Source organism: Canis lupus (genome assembly GCF_048164855.1).
Source record: "Canis lupus baileyi chromosome 5 unlocalized genomic scaffold, mCanLup2.hap1 SUPER_5_unloc_7, whole genome shotgun sequence".
In the NCBI taxonomy this organism is placed as follows: Eukaryota; Metazoa; Chordata; class Mammalia; order Carnivora; family Canidae; genus Canis; species Canis lupus.
The window spans coordinates 21,658-39,324 of NW_027326414.1; the positions used below are offsets into that span (position 1 = coordinate 21,658).

Below are 17,667 nucleotides of genomic sequence, written 5' to 3' on the forward strand. Positions count from 1 at the left end.
ATCTATAGGATACTAATAAGAGATTTACTAGTACGTCATTGTTTTCAGGGCCTTGAAAAAGCCTATAGAAGTAGCTGTTGGTTTTCAAATTTCAGGCATTAAAAAGCAATTTGGAAAAGGAAAAAAAAAGAGGGGGTTGACAGAGATAAGTTGGATTCTGTTTGTTTTGTTTTTCATGTTGATATAAGCAGCAAATTTGTTCACATTTAAACTTTTTTTTTTCATGTAGATTTACTGGTCAGGAAGTATATACCATGTGGAATCAGTAACTGGATATAGCTTTGGAATTCAGAACATTGACATCTAATAGATAACAAATTTCAAGAGTATGGATAACAAATGCTGAGTCATGGAGTCTGGTTTTGTTTTATTGTTGTGGAGGGAGGGAATTCTCTGATTTGTGTGTCAATGGATTGGTTTCAGGTTCTCTAAGATCTCTTCCAGGCTTAGTATTTGTGACTCACACTTTGAGACTAAATGAGCCTGCTTTGATGTATTCGTGGTACTGGGAGATGACCTTGGTTTTGTGCTGTCAATGAGTTTTGTTCAGGTCCCCATCCTTTCTCCAGAGCAGATCAAATACTGCTTTGCCCACTCTGGTGATTGATGAATTTAACTATCTGCTTCCTTTGCCAATCTAAACCCAGTGTACCAAGAGAAACACATCCATCACCTGGGAGTGGGTGGAGAGCAGCTCCCAGGGGTAGGACAGAATGACAGGCATCATTTAATCATGGTCATTGCCAGCTTTGTTATCGTGGTTAAAGTTTTCTCCTTTGGGTAAAATTAGAGCTTATCTAAAGATGGTGACAGTGTGATGCTTTACTTTTCTTCATTTAACTTCCTCTCTGCAGGTGGTTTCAGAACTGAATGGGTAGGCATATGTTTGGCCTAACCAGTGGGGTGATGGAGGCAGAAGGATTGCCTCATTAAGGCCCTGACAACCCTAGTTTTGTGAATGAAACTAGGAGCTAGTGCCAATATGGAAATGACAATTGATAGATGAAATACTATTTTGACTGGAGGTTATAAATCCTTAAAACCCCTAAATTGCTGAATAGTAGTCTTTAAAACATGAGAAAAGAATACTATTGTAACTCTAGTATATGGAGTAGTAGGAGCAAGAGAATTACTTCTCCGGGACACATAAGCACAACCGTTATCTTTCTGTCTTTTTCTCACTAAGTACCCTTCTCATTCCCCCAAAAGCTCCTATTAGCTGAATTAATGAAAGTAAATAGAGGGACGCCTGGGTGGCTCAGCGGTTGAGCGTCTGCCTTCAGCTCAGGGCATTATCCTGGAGTCCTAGGATCCAGTCCCACGTCAGGCTCCCTGCACAAAGTCTGCTTCTCTCTCTGCCTACGTCTCTGCCTCTCTGTCTCAGTGTCTCTCATGAATAAATAAATAAAATATATTTTTTAAAATAAAGTAAATAGAACCTTGAATTTTGTTTTTATGAATGATAGCCAGATAGAAAAAAATAGACTTGACTTCATACATAGTTCAGGCAACCCTGATAATGTCCTGTCTTATTGTGTGGAAAGTAAGAGACAATGGAAGAAAAATAAATCTTGCTATATTCTAAGTATTGGTACTAATTATTTTAGGTATGGAGTTTTGGTTTCAGAGTTAGCTTTCCTACCATTATATTGTAGGGTTAAGAAGTTGGTATACATCACACTTCATATGCTAGAATCTTTGGCTATTTCATTCTTAACTAATGGTTTTCAAGCTGAATATGAATCATGCATAGAATTTAAGGAGAGTTTTTGAGGAGCCTTCCTATTTTTATCTCGTGTACTGCTGTCTATTTATCTTAGTCACATTGCTGATTGAGGACGATTTAATGAAAACGAAAATGGAAAACAGAATACTAACTGTCTGGGTTTCTGGACCGGTTAAGATACCTTAAAAGGTTTCCTTACATATGCGAGTCATATTTGAAGCTATTATCGATGTCTGTAAACTCTCATATTGCCCCTTTTAAAACTTATCAGTCACATAAATTGGGTGGTGGCACCCTGACTATAGCTCCTGTTGAGGTCACTTAGCATTCAAGCAAATATACTTTTGAGCTTCTAGCTAGTTTCGAGTGGATGAAGTATTTGAAGGAGTGTGTACAAAGCTTGGAATAAAATTTCAGAGATTGTTTTCTAGTGTATCATACAAAAAACCCATCTGACATACTTACGATGTTTCATTTCTTCATCTCTTCTCAAGAGATGAGAAAAACACTTTTTTTGACTTGGTACTTGTCCCTGGAAGGGTTGTGACACTCCTGAATTACCCTCGGTCTTGCTTTCGGCCCCTAGGCCTCTTGTCCCTTGCTGTGCATAGCAATTCAAACTGAGCCATTAGAAATAAGGATGTTGTATTTCAGTATAAGGCAGGAAATTCTGGAAAAGCATAAAATTCTGATGTCCTTTTTAAACTTATTCCAAAAAATTAACCACTGCTTTTTTTTTATGATAGTCACACACAGAGAGAGAGAGAGAGAGGCAGAGGGAGAAGCAGGCTCCATGCACCGGGAGCCCGATGTGGGATTCGATCCCGGGTCTCCAGGATCACGCCCTGGGCCAAAGGCAGGCGCCAAACTGCTGCGCCACCCAGGGATCCCTTTTTCTTTCTTTCTTTCTTTCTTTCTTTCTTTCTTTCTTTCTTTCTTTCTTTCTTTCTTTTTCTTTCTTTCTTTCTTCTTTCTTTCTTTCTTTCTTTCTCTTTCTTTCTTTCTTTCTTTCTTTCTTCTTTCTTTCTTTTCTTTCTTTATTTCTTCCTTTCTTTCTTTCTTTCTTTCTTTCCTTCTTTCTTTTCTTTCTTTCTTTCTTTCTTTCTTTTCTTTCTTTCTTTTTTTCTAATAAAAATTTATTTTTTATTGCTGTTCAATATGCCAACATACAGAATAACACCCAGTGCTCATCCCATCAAGTGCCCCCCTCAGTGCCCACAACCCAGTCACCCCCACTCCCCGCCCTCCTCTCCGTCCACCACCCCTAGTTCGTTTCCCAGAGTTAAGAGTCTTCCATGTTCTGCCTCCTTTTCTGATATTTCCTACCCATTTCTTTTCCCTTCCCCTCTATTCCCTTTCACATCTTCTTTATCCATTCATCTTTCGATGGACACCGAGGCTCCTTCCACAGTTTGGCTATTGTGGACATTGCTGCTAGAAACATCAGGGTGCAGGTGTCCCGTCGTTTCACTGCATCTGTATCTTTGGGGTAAATCCCCAGCAGTGCAATTGCTGGGTCATAGGGCAGGTCTATTTTTAACTCTTTGAGGAACCTCCATACAGTTCTCCAGAGTGGCCTGCACCAGTTCACATTCCGACCAAGCGTGCAAGAGGGTTCCCTTTTCTCTGCATCCTCTCCAACGTTTGTGGTTTCCAGCCTTGTTAATTTTCCCCATTCTCACTGGTGTGAGGTGGTATCTCATTGTGGTTCTGATTTGTATTTCCCTGATGGCAAGTGATGCAGGGCATTTGTTCATGTGCTTGTTGGCCATGTCTAGGTCTTCCTCTGTGAGATTTCTCTTCATGTCTTTTGCCCATTTCATGATTGGATTGTTTGTTTCTTTGGTGTTGAGCTTAATAAGTTCTTTATAAATCTTGGAAATTAGCCCTTCATCTGATACGTCATTTGCAAATATCTTCTCCCATTCTGTAGGTTGTCTTTTAGTTTTGTTGACTGTATCCTTTGCTGTGCAAAAGCTTCTTATCTTGATGAAGCCCCAGTAGTTCATTTTTGCTTTCGTTTCTTTTGCCTTCATGGATGTATCTTGCAAGAAGTTACTGTTGCCGAATTCAAAAAGGGTGTTGCCTGTGTTCTCCTCTAGGATTTTGATGGAATCTTGTCTCACATCTAGATGTTTCATCCATTTTGAGTTTATCTTTGTGTCTGGTGCAAGAGAGTGGTCTAGTTTCATTCTTCTGCATGTGGATGTCCAATTTTCCCAGCACCATTTATTGAAGAGACTGTCTTTCTTCCAGTGGATAGTCTTTCCTCCTTTGTCGAATATTAGTTGACCATAAAGTTGAGTGTCCACTTCTGGGTTCTCTATTCTGTTCCCCTGATCTATGTGTCTGTTTTTGTGCCAGTCCAACCTGTCTTGATGACCACAGCTTTGTAGTACAACCTGAAATCTGGCATTGTGATGCCCCCAGCTATGGTTTTCTTTTTTATTTTTTTTTATTTTTTTTAAACAAGCTTTTTTTAAATTTTTATTTATTTATGATAGTCAGAGAGAGAGAGAGAGAGAGAGGGAGGCAGAGAGAGAAGCAGGCTCCATGCACCGGGAGCCTGACGTGGGATTCAGTCCCGGGTCTCCAGGATCGTGCTCTGGGCCAAAGGCAGGCGCCAAACCGCTGCGCCACCCAGGGATCCCTGGTTTTCTTTTTTAAAATTCCCCTGGCTATTCGGGGTCTTTTCTGATTCCACACCAATTTTAAAATAATTTGTTCCAACTCTCTGAAGAAAGTCCATGGTATTTTCATAGGGATTGTATTAAACGTGTAAATTGCCCTGGGTAACATTGACATTTTCATAATATTAATTCTGCCAATCCATGAGCATGGAATATTTTTCCATCTCTTTGTGTCTTCCTCAATTTCTTTCAGAAGTGTTCTATAGTTTTTAGGGTATAGATCCTTTACATCTTTGGTTAGGTTTATTCCTAGGTATCTTATGCTTTTGGGTACAATTGTAAATGGGATTGACTCCTTAATTTCTCTTTCTTCAGTCTCATTGTTAGTGTATAGAAATGCCACTGACTTCCGGGCATTGATTTTGTATCCTGCCATGCTGCCAAATTGCTGTATGAATTCTAGCAATCTTGGGGTGGAGGCTTTTGGGTTTTCTATGTAGAGTATCATGTCATCAGCAAAGAGGGAGAGTTTGACTTCTTTGCCAATTTGAATACCTTTAATGTCTTTTTGTTGTCTGATTGCTGAGGCTAGGACTTCCAGGACTATGTTGAATAGCAGTGGTGAGAGTGGACATCCCTGTCTTGTTCCTGATCTTTGGGGAAAGGCTGCCAGTGCTTCTCCATTGAGAATGGTATTTGCTGTGGGCTTTTCATAGATGGCTTTAAGATGTTAGGAATGTTCCCTCTATCCCTACACTCTGAAGTGTTTTGATCAGGAATGGACGCTGTATTTTGTCAAATGCTTTCTCTGCATCTAATGAGAGAATCACATGGTTCTTGTTTTTTCTCTTGCTGATATGATGAGTCACATTGATTGTTTTATGAGTGTTGAACCAGCCTTGCATCCCGGGGATAAATCCTACTTGGTTATGGTGAATAATCTTAACGTACTGTTGGATCCTATTGGCTAGTATCTTGTTGAGAATTTTGACATCCATGTTCATCAGAGATATTGGTCTATGATTCTCCTTTTTGGTGGGGTCTTTGTCTGGTTTTGGAATTAAGGTGATGCCGGCCTCATAGAACGACTTTGGAAGTACTCCATCTCTTTCTATCTTTCAGAACAGCTTTAGTAGAATAGGTATGGTTTCTTCTTTAAACGTTTGATAGAATTCCCCTGGGAAGCCATCTGGCCCCGGACTTTTTGTGTCTTGGGAGGGTTTTGATGACTGCTTCAATTTCCTCCCTGGTTATTGGCCGTTCAGGTTTTCTATTTCTTCCTGTTCCAGTTTTGGTAGTTTGTGGTTTTCCAGAAATGCATCCATTTATTCTAGATTGCCTAATTTATTGGCATATAGCTGCTCATATGTTTTTAAAATCGTTTGTATTTCCTTGGTGTTGGTTGATCTCTCCTTTCTCATTCGTGATTTTATTAATTTGAGTCTTCTCTCTCTTCTTTTTAATAAGGTTGGCTAATGGTTTATCTATCTTATTAATTCTTTCAAAGGACCAACTCCTGGTTTTGTTGATCTGTTCCACAGTTCTTCTGGTCTCGATTTCGTTGAGTTCTGCTCGAATCTTTATTAACTCTCTTCTTCTGCTGGGTGTAGGATCTATTTGCTGTTTTTTTTTCTTTTTTCTCTAGCTCCTTTAGGTGTAAGGTTAGCTTTTGTATTTGAGTTCTTTCCAGTTTTTGGATGGCTGCTAGTATTGCGATGTATTTCCCCCTCAGGACTGCTTTTGCTGTATCCCAAAGGTTTTAAACGGTAGTATCTTCATTCTCATTAGAATCTTTATAATTTCTCCTTAATTTCCTGGTTGACCCTTTCATCTTTTAGCAGGATGGTCCTTAACCTCCACGTGTTTGAAGTCCTTCCAAACTTCTTGTGATTTAGTTCTAGTTTCAAGGCATTATGATCTGAGAATACACAAGGGACGATCCCAATCTTTTGAAATCGGTTCAGACCTGAATTGTGATGCAGGATGTGGTCTATTCTGGAGAAAGTTCCACGTGAACTTGAGAAGAATGTGTATTCATTTGCCTTTGGATGTAAAGTTCTGTAGATATCTGTGAAATCCATCTGGTCCAGTGTATCATTTAAAGCTCTCGTTTCTTTAGAAATGTTGTGCTTAGAAGACCTATCCAGTGTAGAAAGCGCTAGATTGAAGTCACCAAGTATAAGTGTATTATTATCTAAGTATGTCTTAACTTTGGTTATTAAGTGATTGATATATTTGGAAGCTCCCACATTCGGGGCATATATATTGAGGATTGTTAAGTCCTCTTGTTGGATAGATCCTTTAAGTATGATATAGTGTCCCTCTTCATCTCTCACTACAGTCTTCAGGGTAAATTTTAGTTTATCTGATATAAGGATGGCTGCTCCTGCTTTCTTTTGGGGACCATTTGAATGGTAAATGGTTCTCCAAACTTTAATTTTCAGGCTGTAGGTGTCCTTCTGTCTAAAATGAGTCTCTTGTAGAGAGCAAATAGATGGGTCCTGCTTTTTTATCCAGTCTGAAACCCTGCGCCTTTTGATGGGGTCATTAAGCCCGTTCACGTTCAGAGTTACTATTGAAAGATATGAGTTTAGTGTCATCATGATACCTATTTAGTCCCTGTTTTTGTGGATTGTTCCAGTGGACTTCTTCCTAAAGGGGAATTTTGAGAGTCCCCCTTAAAATTTCTTGCAGAGCTGGTTTGGAGGTCACATATTCTTTCAGTTCCTGCCTGTCTTGGAAGCTCTTTCTTTCTCCTTCCATTCTGAATGAGAACCTTGTTGGATAAAGTATTCTTGGCTGCATGTTTTTCTCATTTAGGACCCTGAATATATCCTGCCAGCCCTTTCTGGCCTGCCAGGTCTCTGTGGAGAGGTCTGCTGTTAATCTGATATTCATCCCCATATAAATTAGGGATTTCTTGTCTCTTGCTCTTTTAAGGACCTTCTCTTTATCTTTGGAATTTGCAATTTTCACTCTCAAGTGTCGAGGTGCTGAAGGGTTTTTATTGAATTTAAGGGGGGATCTATTTCCTGGATCTGAATGCCTGTTTTTCTGCCCAGATTAGGAATACATATTCTGGCCCTCTGGCCGTTTCAGCGCCCTCGGAAACCCCAATTAAATGTAGATTTTTCTTCCTCACACTGTCACTTATTTCCCTTAATGTATCCTCATGATCTTTTAATTGTTTGTCTCTTTTTTCCTCAGTTTCTCTCTTTGCCATCAACTTGTCTTCTATGTCACTCACTCATTCTTCCACCTCGTTAACCCTCGTCGTTAGGACCTCTAGTTTGGATTGCATCTCATTCAATTGATTTTTAAGTTCTGCCTGATTAGATCTAAATTCTGCAGTCATGAAGTCTCTTGAGTCCTTTGCTTTTTTCTAGAGTGACCAGTAGCTGTATAATAGTGCTTCTGAATTGGCTTTCTGGCATTGAATTGTAATCCAGATTTTGTAACTCCGTGGGAGAGTGGACTAGTTGTGATTCTTTCTTTGGAGGTGAGGTTTTCCTTCTAATCATTTTGCTCAGTGCAGAGTGGCCAAAAACAAGTTGTATTGGGAAAAGGAGAAAAAGAGGGAAGAGAAAGAAGAAAAGAAAAAGAAAAAAAGAAGATAGAAAAAGAAAAAAAAGAGAAGAAAAGAAAAAAAGAAAAAGGGGGGGAAACAGAAATCAAAAAACAAAAAACAAGGGGGAGTATCCTCTGATTCTGTATACTGTAAATCCCTCGACTTCCCCTGGAACTTTCCAGTGCTGCTTGGTTAATAATTTGTTTTTCCCCTGTCGGTCTAGCTGGTCCTCTGGGGGAGGGCCCTGCTGTGCTGATTTTCAGGTGTTAGCACTTGGGGGAGCTGCTCAGCCCCCTGCCTGGTGCAGGGCTCAGTGCGGGTTGTTTACCCCGCGAGGCCCCAGGAGGAACAACCGCAGTGGCGGGGCCAGCTCTGGAGCCCTGGAGTCAGCTCCTGCAGTAGCCCCAGAGCTCTCCGTCTGCAGGGCCTGGAGGCTCCGGGCCGGGCCGCTGATCTGCTCAGCTCGGGGCAGGAGCGTCCTCGCTGTCCTGGGCCCTCCCGGCCTCTGCCTGTCCCGGGGGAGGCCAGATCCTGGGCTGTGTCCCCGGCGCCCTGGGCTCCCGGCCTGTGCTGGTGGGTTCACGCTCCCGCCCCGCAGGCCCCTCTCCGCGAGCCGCCGCCCGAGCCCCTCCGAGCTGCTCCGGGTCAATGCGTGCGTGCGCTGCAGCCCTTTAGGGAGCTCGGCGCGCTCTCCCCAGGGCGCGGTGTCTGTTAGTGTCCCAGGGGGCCTGAGGGCACCCCCGCCCTCCTGGGGTCCTGCTCCAACTGCCTGTGAGCCCCTTTCCCCCGGGAAGGTCGGTGCAGCTCCTGCTCCTCCGGGACGGGGCTCTCCTGTCCTGGGGACACTCGCCCCGGCCTCAGCCCGGCTCCTCGCGGGGCCCCTCCCCCTCGGAGGCCTTTTGTTTCTTTATTTCTTTTTTCCCGTCTTCCTACCCTGGTAGAAGCGCAAACTCTTCTCACTGTAGCATTCCAGCTGGTCTCTCTTTAATTCTCAGGCCGAATTCATAGATTTTCAGGATGATTTGAAGATTATCTAGGTAATTTGGTGGGGACAGGTGACTTGGGGACCCTACTCTTCTGCCATCTTGCCTTTTCTCCTCTCTTAATATTAGAGATATTTGGATGGCTGCATTGAACTCATATCATCCTGCAAATAAATATCCTTTTTAAATTTATTTTTATTTTTTTAGAGATTTATTTGTTTTAGAGAGTTCAAATGAGAGAGAAAGAGAGAATCTCAGGCAGACTCCCTGCTGAACCCAGAGCCCAATACGGGGCTCCATCTTACCGCCTTGAAATCATAACCTGAGCTGAAACTTAACCCATTGGGCCACCCAGGCACCCCTAAATAGCTTTTTAATATGCAAACACAAGCACTAGATTTAAGCAAAAACCTTCACTCCATAAAGAAAATGTGCTATCCTCCCTTACTTATATTTCTGTGACTACTGAATGAATATACCAACAACTGGAGAAGATAACAGAGCTTTCTTTTCTGCTCTACTAAAGTTCACCATGTATTTTTTTATACTAAGCCTTGTGTAGACTTTAACTTTTGTTCAATATGTTTTAGTATCTCAAAATCTCCAGAAAAGTTGAAATTCGATGCATTTTCTTTTAAAAGGATAAAAGGTTTTAAAATCCACTTTTATGGTTCTCCTTGGTGACTGAAGATATTAAACTAAATTAATGATAAATTGAAAGGACAACTAAACCAAGCAGATGTAGGTGAAGAAATTTTTCCATTAGAGTAACATTACTGAAAATGCAGATTATAGTAAGAGATGTATTTGGCTAAATTTTAGGGAGCCACTTTATGAAGTAAACTCAAAAAAAGCATTTCATTAAAAAAAGGCATTTCAAAGCACTTTTCCTAGTGCTGATATTTAAGAAAGACAGAGAAGGGAAAATATTAAGGCCTGGGATTAATGAGATTTATAATCTAGTAGGAGAAGGAAAATAAACCCACATGGATATGTGTGTGAAAAGGACAACCATACAGTATATTACTGAAATAAATTAAAACCCTAACATCAGGAAGAGTGCTCACTTTGGCAGCACAGATGCTAAAGTCAGGAAGAAAGTTTTTTCTTTCTGTCTCAGCCACCTCTACTCTCCACTTACAGATACAGCTTACCTGACAAACATCCTAAAGCTTAATTGGTACCATTTCCTTCCTGGCATCTTGAGCAGAGCAAAATATATTCTCCACTATCCTAGCAACTTCTAGTCAAGATTCTCATCTAATATGATTCTTATATAAATATTCAGTGCCCTTAGAATTTAAAATAATGACTGTGATTTGGCAGATCAGTAATGTTATTTTCTAGACATATTTTGCCCACAGTATTTTTTCCACACAGTCCTCCATGCCATCAGATATGATGCCAACCTCAGAAGCAAAAGTTACTTTCACTTCATTCCGGACATAACTTCTCATCTTTTCTAAGTAGCATCCTTTAGTTTTGTGAATATCTTTATTCCATTTTAGAGACCCATCTTCTTCCCATTATGGTTGATAGTATTCATAATTAATTGAAGGTGAATGTATGTTACAAACAGAAATTTCTTTTTTTTTATGATAGTCACACAGAGAGAAAGAGAGGCACAGGCAGAGGGAGAAGCAGGCTCCATGCACCGGGAGCCCGACGTGGGACTCGATCCCCAGTCTCCAGGATCGCAACCTGGGCCAAAGGCAGGCGCCAAACCGCTGCGCCACCCAGGGATCTCCACAAACAGAAAATTCTTTAGAACTCTGGAGAGGCAATCATTCATCATATAGGTAAAAATAATGGCATTGCTTCTGCCTTCCTGGAGCTTATGGGCTGGGAAAGACATAGAAGGTCTTTACTTCTCAGAGATACTGTTTCTCTTTAGTTCATGTCAATAAATGTCCCTGAATCATTTCAATGAATTTTCCTCTTTCTTTTCTCAATTCTGTCCACAGATACCAGATTAATTTTTAATGCCCCTCTCTTATCTTATGACTCATTTGCATAAGAACCTAAATGATTCCTGTATGCCCCCCAAATCCCCCCACCCCTGCCAGTATTAAACTCCTTAGTGTAGTATATAGGCTGTCTGCAATTTAATTCAACTGATCCTTCCAATCCTCTATCATAATGTAAGAACTTACATTTAACACTGCATTAGGGACATGTACTTTGATGACTTTTTGCATGTATTTTCTGATTTGTAGCTGACAATAATTATATGAGATATGTAGTATGTATGCTGATTTTTTTCAGATGAAGAAACTAAAATATAAAAAGTTTGCACCATCACCTATTTCCACACAGATAATGAATGCTGGCTCTGGGATTAAACTTAGTGTTATTTGATCTCACTTGTTCACTACAGTAAGTTAAATAATGGCCCCCAAAGATATCAGGTCCTAAACCCTGGAACCTGTAAAACCTGATATCTTATTTAGCAAAGCCTATGCAGACACATCTGCATAATTAAAGTAACAATCTGGAGGTGGAGCAATTACCTGAATTAAATGGATGAACTCTTAATGCAATCACAAGTGTCACTACAAAAGTGAGGCAGATAGAGACTTGACACAGACACTAGAGGAGGCAGCAATGTGACCATGGAGGCAGAAGATGGGAGTGATGTGACTACAAACCAAGAAATGGCAGCAGCTACCAGAGCCTTCAGAGGGGAGTACCCTCTCAATACCTTGCTTTTGGCTCAGTGATATTTATTTCAGACTTTTGGCCTCTGGAACTTGGAAAAATTGTTTTCTATTGTTTAAAGCCTCCAAGTTTGTGATCATTTGTTACAGCAGCCACGGGAAATTAATGCAAGAACAGAAACTCTGTTCTACACTGCCACCTATAGGCAAATTCTCTGGTTCCCAAATCAGAATCCTCTCAGTAGGAATTAGATGGCCACAGATCTGGATACAGGGACATTACTTCCAAGCCTGCAGTAATAAATACTTGAGTAGAAAAGTCAGATAACCCAAACCTGAAGGAAATGAGGTACCCAGAGTCCAGAGATACTCTTCAAAAAAAAAAAAAATTGCATCAAATTAGAATTAGAGAAGCATCACAGAAGACATAGGCCAAGAGCAACCCTAAATAATGATGTTAGCTTCCTTTACTTGTTATACTGAAAGAAAAGTTGATTCTTGAACTTGTCAGTCCTAATCCTGCAAGATAGAGAGAGCTACTTGTTTCTTTTTTTTTAATTTTTTATTAATTTATGATAGTCACAGAGAGAGAGCGAGAGAGAGAGGCAGAGAGAGAAGCAGGCTCCATGCACCGGGAGCCCGACGTGGGATTCGATCCCGGGTCTCCAGGATCGCACCCTGGGCCAAAGGCAGGCGCCAAACCACTGCGCCACCCAGGGATCCCGAGCTACTTGTTTCTAAAGGGAGAGATTCCCATGTAAGAACAAACTAGTAAGGTAGGTTTAATGAATGTAGTCACATGTACTCATTGTTGGGTGAACAGCTGCAAGTAGGTGTATGGTTTAATGACGTGGCAACATAAAAACAGATCTCTGGGTATATGTAAAGCTTTGGGCTTTGACTGATTCTACTCAACATGTACATCATTAAGTGCTAGCAACAGAAAGACACCAGGATCAAGATGCAGATTTCGTCACCTAGGGCTACACATCATTCAGTGACAAATTATAATAAATTAAACCAGATTGAATTTATAGGCACAGCTTGGAGATATTGTGTCTTCAATTCCAGACCACCAAAATGAAGCAAGTATCTCATGAAAGTGAATCAACTGAATTTTTTTTGGTTTTGCACTGCATATAAAGGTTATGTGTATACAATATTGAAGTCTATTAAAAGTGTGCAATAGCATTATGTCCAAAAAACACAATGTATATACCTTAAATTTAAAAATACTTTATTACTGAGATGCACGGGTGGTCCAGTGGTTGAGCATCTGCCTTCAGCTCAGGGCATGATCTTGGAGTCCCAGGATGGAGTCCCACATGGGGTTCCCCACAGGGAATCTGCTTCTCCCTATGCCTAGGTCTATGCCTCGTTCTCTTTCTGCATCTCTCATGAATAAATAATTAAAAAATAAAAATACCTTTATTACTAACAAATGCTAACCATCATGTGAACTTTCAGTTGGTTGCAATCACTGATCATAGATCCACGTAACAAATTAAATAATAATGAGTAAGTTTGAACTGCAAGAAGGACACAGAGACATGAAGTGAGAAATGCTGTTGAAATAAAAATAACACCAAAAGACTTGCTCAATGCACGTTTGCCACAAACTTCAATTTGTAAAAAAAAAAAAAAAAAAAAAAAGATTTGTGTGAAGCACGATAAAATAAGGTATGTCTATATAAAAAAGTGTTAAAGTGATTAGTTATTAAAGAAAAAAGGGTTTTTTTTCTCATAACATTTATCAAAATAAATTCTCAGATGAATTAAAGGCATAATTGTGAAACAATGAAACTACTGACATATAGTTGATAATATAGGTGAATTTTATATGAACATGGATAGAGAAAGCCTTTTTAAGCATAAAAGTCATAATGATATCACCAAGATGGCAAGAAAAATGATCTTCTCCAGTTCCCTCAGAGAAAAACCAACTAGGAGTATCTATAGTCAAGGCATCTTTGTGAAAGTCCTAGAACCAAGGATGAGGCTGGAGTATCTACTTGGCTCAGAAAAAAATAAAATAAAATAATGCATTTGAAGGGTAAAAGGAGCAGTTTTACTTTGACCTAATCACCCTTTCCCAAAACCAGTGCAGTACAGCAGAAAGATATACTCCCAGAAACCTCTGATTTCTCCAGTGTGAAAAAGCCCAAGGGAGGGTATCCAGCTTCTCCACTGTTATGAGTGCTTCTAAGGATGCCTACACTTCAGTCTCATCTCACAGGGACCACTGGAGAAATAAATAGCATAAGACTTTCAAGCATCAGAGATGGAGAGGGAGAAAGGGGCTCATAGCAATTAAGGCAGGGATCATGGTAAGCTGTGGTTTGGGGAGTGTAAGTACCTGAACAGAGCTCTTAGCTAAGAGCCAGAGTGAGAGCCATTTGGAGAACCAAAGTGATGGTGCTCACTTCAGCAGCACATATACTAAAATCGGAATGATACAGAGAAGATTAGCATGGCCCTTGCACAAGGATAACATGCAGCATTCCATATTTTTTCAACTTCTGGTCTTTGGCCTTGTCAGAATCATCCAGGGTGAAATTTACTTAGGTCATGGTTGATATTCTTGACTCAGCCCGCTCACATACAGCCACTCTGCACTTAGCAAAATGACTAGAAGGAAGAATTCAACACAAAAGAAAGAATCAGAAACAGTACTCTCTGCCACAGAGTTACAGAATTTAGATTACAATTCAGTATCAGAAAGTCAATTCAGAAGCACAATTATAAAGCTACTAGTAGCTCTGGAAAAAAAGCATAAAGGATTCAAGAGACTTCATAACTGCAGAAATTAGATCTAATCAGGATGATATTAAAAATCAATTAAATGAGATGCAATCCAAACTGGAGGTCCTAATGATGAGGGTTAATGAGGTAGAAGAAAGAGTGAGAGATATACAACACAAGTTCATGGCAAGGAGGAAGCTGAGGAAAAAAGAGAAAAACAATTAAAAGACCATGAGGAAAGGTTAAGGGAAATAAATGATAGCCTGAGAAGGAAAAATCTACATATTGAACAAATCATAGCTGAGAACTTCCCTAATTTGGAGAGGGAAACAGGCATTCAGATCCAGGAGATAGAGATATCCTCTATCAATAAAATAAAATAAAATAAAATAAAATCAATAAAAACCGTTCAACACCTCAACATTTAAGAGTGAAACTTGCAAATTTCAAAGATAAAGAGAAAATCCTTAACGTGGTAAGAGACAAGAGATCCATAACTTATATAGGGAAAAATATCAGATTAACAGCAGACCTCTCCACAAAGACCTGGCAGACCAGAAAGAGCTGGCAGGATATATTCAGGTCTTAAATGAGAAGAACATACAGCCGAGAATACTCTATCCAGCAAGGCTCTCATTCATAATAGAAGGAGAGATAAAGAGCTTCCAAGAGATGCAGAAACTGGAAGAATATGTGACCACTAAACTAGCTCTGCAATAAATGTTAAGAGGGACCCTGTAAAATAAATAGGAAGCCCAAAGAACCTACCCACAAAAACAAGGACTGAATAGGTATTATGGTGACACTAAGTTCATATCTATCAATAGTTACTCTGAACATGAATGGGCTAAATGATCCCACCAAAAGACACAGGGTTTCAGGCTGGATAAAAAAGCAAGACCCATCCATTTGCTGTCTACAAGAGACTCATTTGAGACCTAAGGACACCTCCAACCTGAAAATGAAAGGGTGGAGAACCATTAACGTTCAAATGGTCCTCAAAAGAAAGCTGAGGTGGCAATCCTCCTATCAGATAAAGGTTATCCCAAAGACTGTAGTAAGAGACGAAGAGGGACACTATGTCATACTCAAAGGGTCTATCCAACAAGAAGACTTAACAATCATGAATATTTATGCCCCTAATGTGGGAGCTGCCAAGTATATCAAACAATTAATAACCAAAGTAAAGACATATTAAATTATAATACACTAATAGTAGGAAACTTCAACCTAGCACTTGCGGCAAATGACAGATCTTCTAAGCACAACATCACCAAAGAAACAAGAGCTTTAAATGATACACTGGATCATATGGATTTCACAGATATCTACAGAACTTTAGGTCCAAACACAACTGAACACACATTCTTCTCAAGTGCACATGGGACTTTCTCTGGAATAGACCATATTGGCTTACAAACCAGGCAATACCAAAAGATTGGGATTGTTCCCTGCATATTTTCAGACCACCATGCTTTGAAACTTAAACTCAATCACAAGAAGGAATCTGGAAGAAACTCAAACACATGGAGGTTAAAGTGCAGCCTGCTAAAAGATGAAAGAGTCAACCAGGAAATTAGAGAAGAATTAAATAAGATTCATGGAAACTAATGAGAATGAAGATACAACCATTCAAAATCTTTGGGATACAGCAAAAGCAGTCCTGAGAGGGAAATACATCACAATATAAGCATCCCTCAAAAAATTGGAAAAAACAAATACACAAGCTAACCTTGCACCTAAAGGAACTGCAGAAAGGACAGCAAATAAACCTATACCAAGTAGAAGAAGAGAGTTAATAAAGATTCGAGCAGAACTCAATGAAGTAGAGACCAGAAGAACTGTAGAACAGATCAACAAAACCAGGAGTTGGTTCTTTGAAAGAATTTGTAAGAGAGATAAACCATTATTCAGTCTATTGAAAAGAAAGGAGAAAGGACTCAAATTATAATATTATGAATGAAAGGTGAGAAATCACAACCAATACCAATGAAATACAAAATTTAAAATAAAAAAAACCATGTAATTTTATATATATATAATAATAAAAATATTATTATAATATTTTAATAAAGCAATTTATTTATACACCAATAAATTAGTCAATCTAGAAGAAACAGACACATTTCTGGAAAACCACAAACGACCAAAACTGGAACAGGAAGAAACAGAAAACCTGAACAGGCCAATAACCAGGGAGGAAATTGAAGCAGTCATCAAAAACCTCCCAAGACACAAAAGTCCAGAGCCAGATGGCTTCCCAGGGGAATTCTATTAAATATTTAAAGAAAAAACAAAACCTATTCTACTAAAGCTGTTCTGAAAGATAGAAAGGGACGGAATACTTCCAGACTCATTTTATGAAGGCAGCATCACCTTAATTCCAAAACCAAAGACCCCACCAAAAAGGAGAATATAGACCAATATCCCTGATTAACACAGTTGCAAAAATTCTCAAAAATATACTAGCCAATAGGATCCAACAGTACATTAAGAAGATTATTCACCGTGACTAAGCAGGATTTATCCCTGGAATGCAAGGCTGGTTCAACACTCTTAAAACAATCAACGTGATAGATCATATCAACAAGAGAAAAAACAAGAACCATATGATACTCTCAATAGATGCAGAGAAAACATTTTTTAAAAGATTTTATTTCTTCATGAGACACACACACATACACAGAGAGAGAGAGAGAGAGAGAGACAGAGACACAGGCAGAGGGAGAAGCAGGCTCCACGTAGGGAGCCCAAGGTGGATTCGATCCTGGGACTCCAGGATCAGGCCCTGGGCTGTAGGCGGTGCTAAACCACTGAGCCACCCGGGGGGCCCCAGAGAAAGCATTTGACAAAATACAGCATCCATTCCTGAACAAAACTCTTCAGAGTGTAGGGAAGGAGGGAATATTCCTCACCACCTTAAAAGTCATCTATGAAAAGCACACAGCAAATATCATTCTCAATGGTTGGAAATACTGAGAGCCTTTCCCCTAAGATCAGGAACACGACAAGGATGTCCACTCTCACCACTGCTATTCAACATAGTACTGGAAGTCCTAGCCTCAGCAATCAGACAACAAAAAGAAATAAAAGGCATTGAAATTGCAAAGAAGTAGTCAAACTCTCCCTCTTCACAGATGACATGGTAAGGTACCTATAAAACCCAAAGACTCTACCCCAAGATTGCTAGAACTCATACAGCATTTCGGCAATGTGGCAGGATACAAAATCAATGCTCAGAAGTCAGTGGCATTTCTATACAGTAATAATGAGACTGAAGAAAGAGAAATTAATCAATACCAAAATCCCATTCAGGTTTATTGCACCCAAGCATAAGATACCTAGGAATAAACTTAACCAA

General features: G+C 39.8%; 1 long non-coding RNA gene and 1 pseudogene across 4 annotated transcripts in view; both read left to right on the forward strand.

The window, feature by feature from the left end:
• The window catches only part of LOC140629460 (uncharacterized), a 65,544-nt gene that overhangs the window by 7,789 nt on the left and 40,088 nt on the right, over window positions 1-17,667 (forward strand). For 2 of the 4 annotated variants that reach the window (XR_012027294.1, XR_012027295.1), the window contains exon 4: window positions 10,510-10,834. This is a non-coding gene — a long non-coding RNA (uncharacterized lncRNA). Of the gene's footprint in view, window positions 1-10,509; window positions 10,835-12,143; window positions 14,222-17,667 lie in introns of those variants that run through there. The other 2 variants (XR_012027296.1, XR_012027297.1) reach the window with 2 other exon arrangements.
• LOC140629461 (U6 spliceosomal RNA) lies at window positions 13,980-14,076 on the forward strand (annotated as a pseudogene).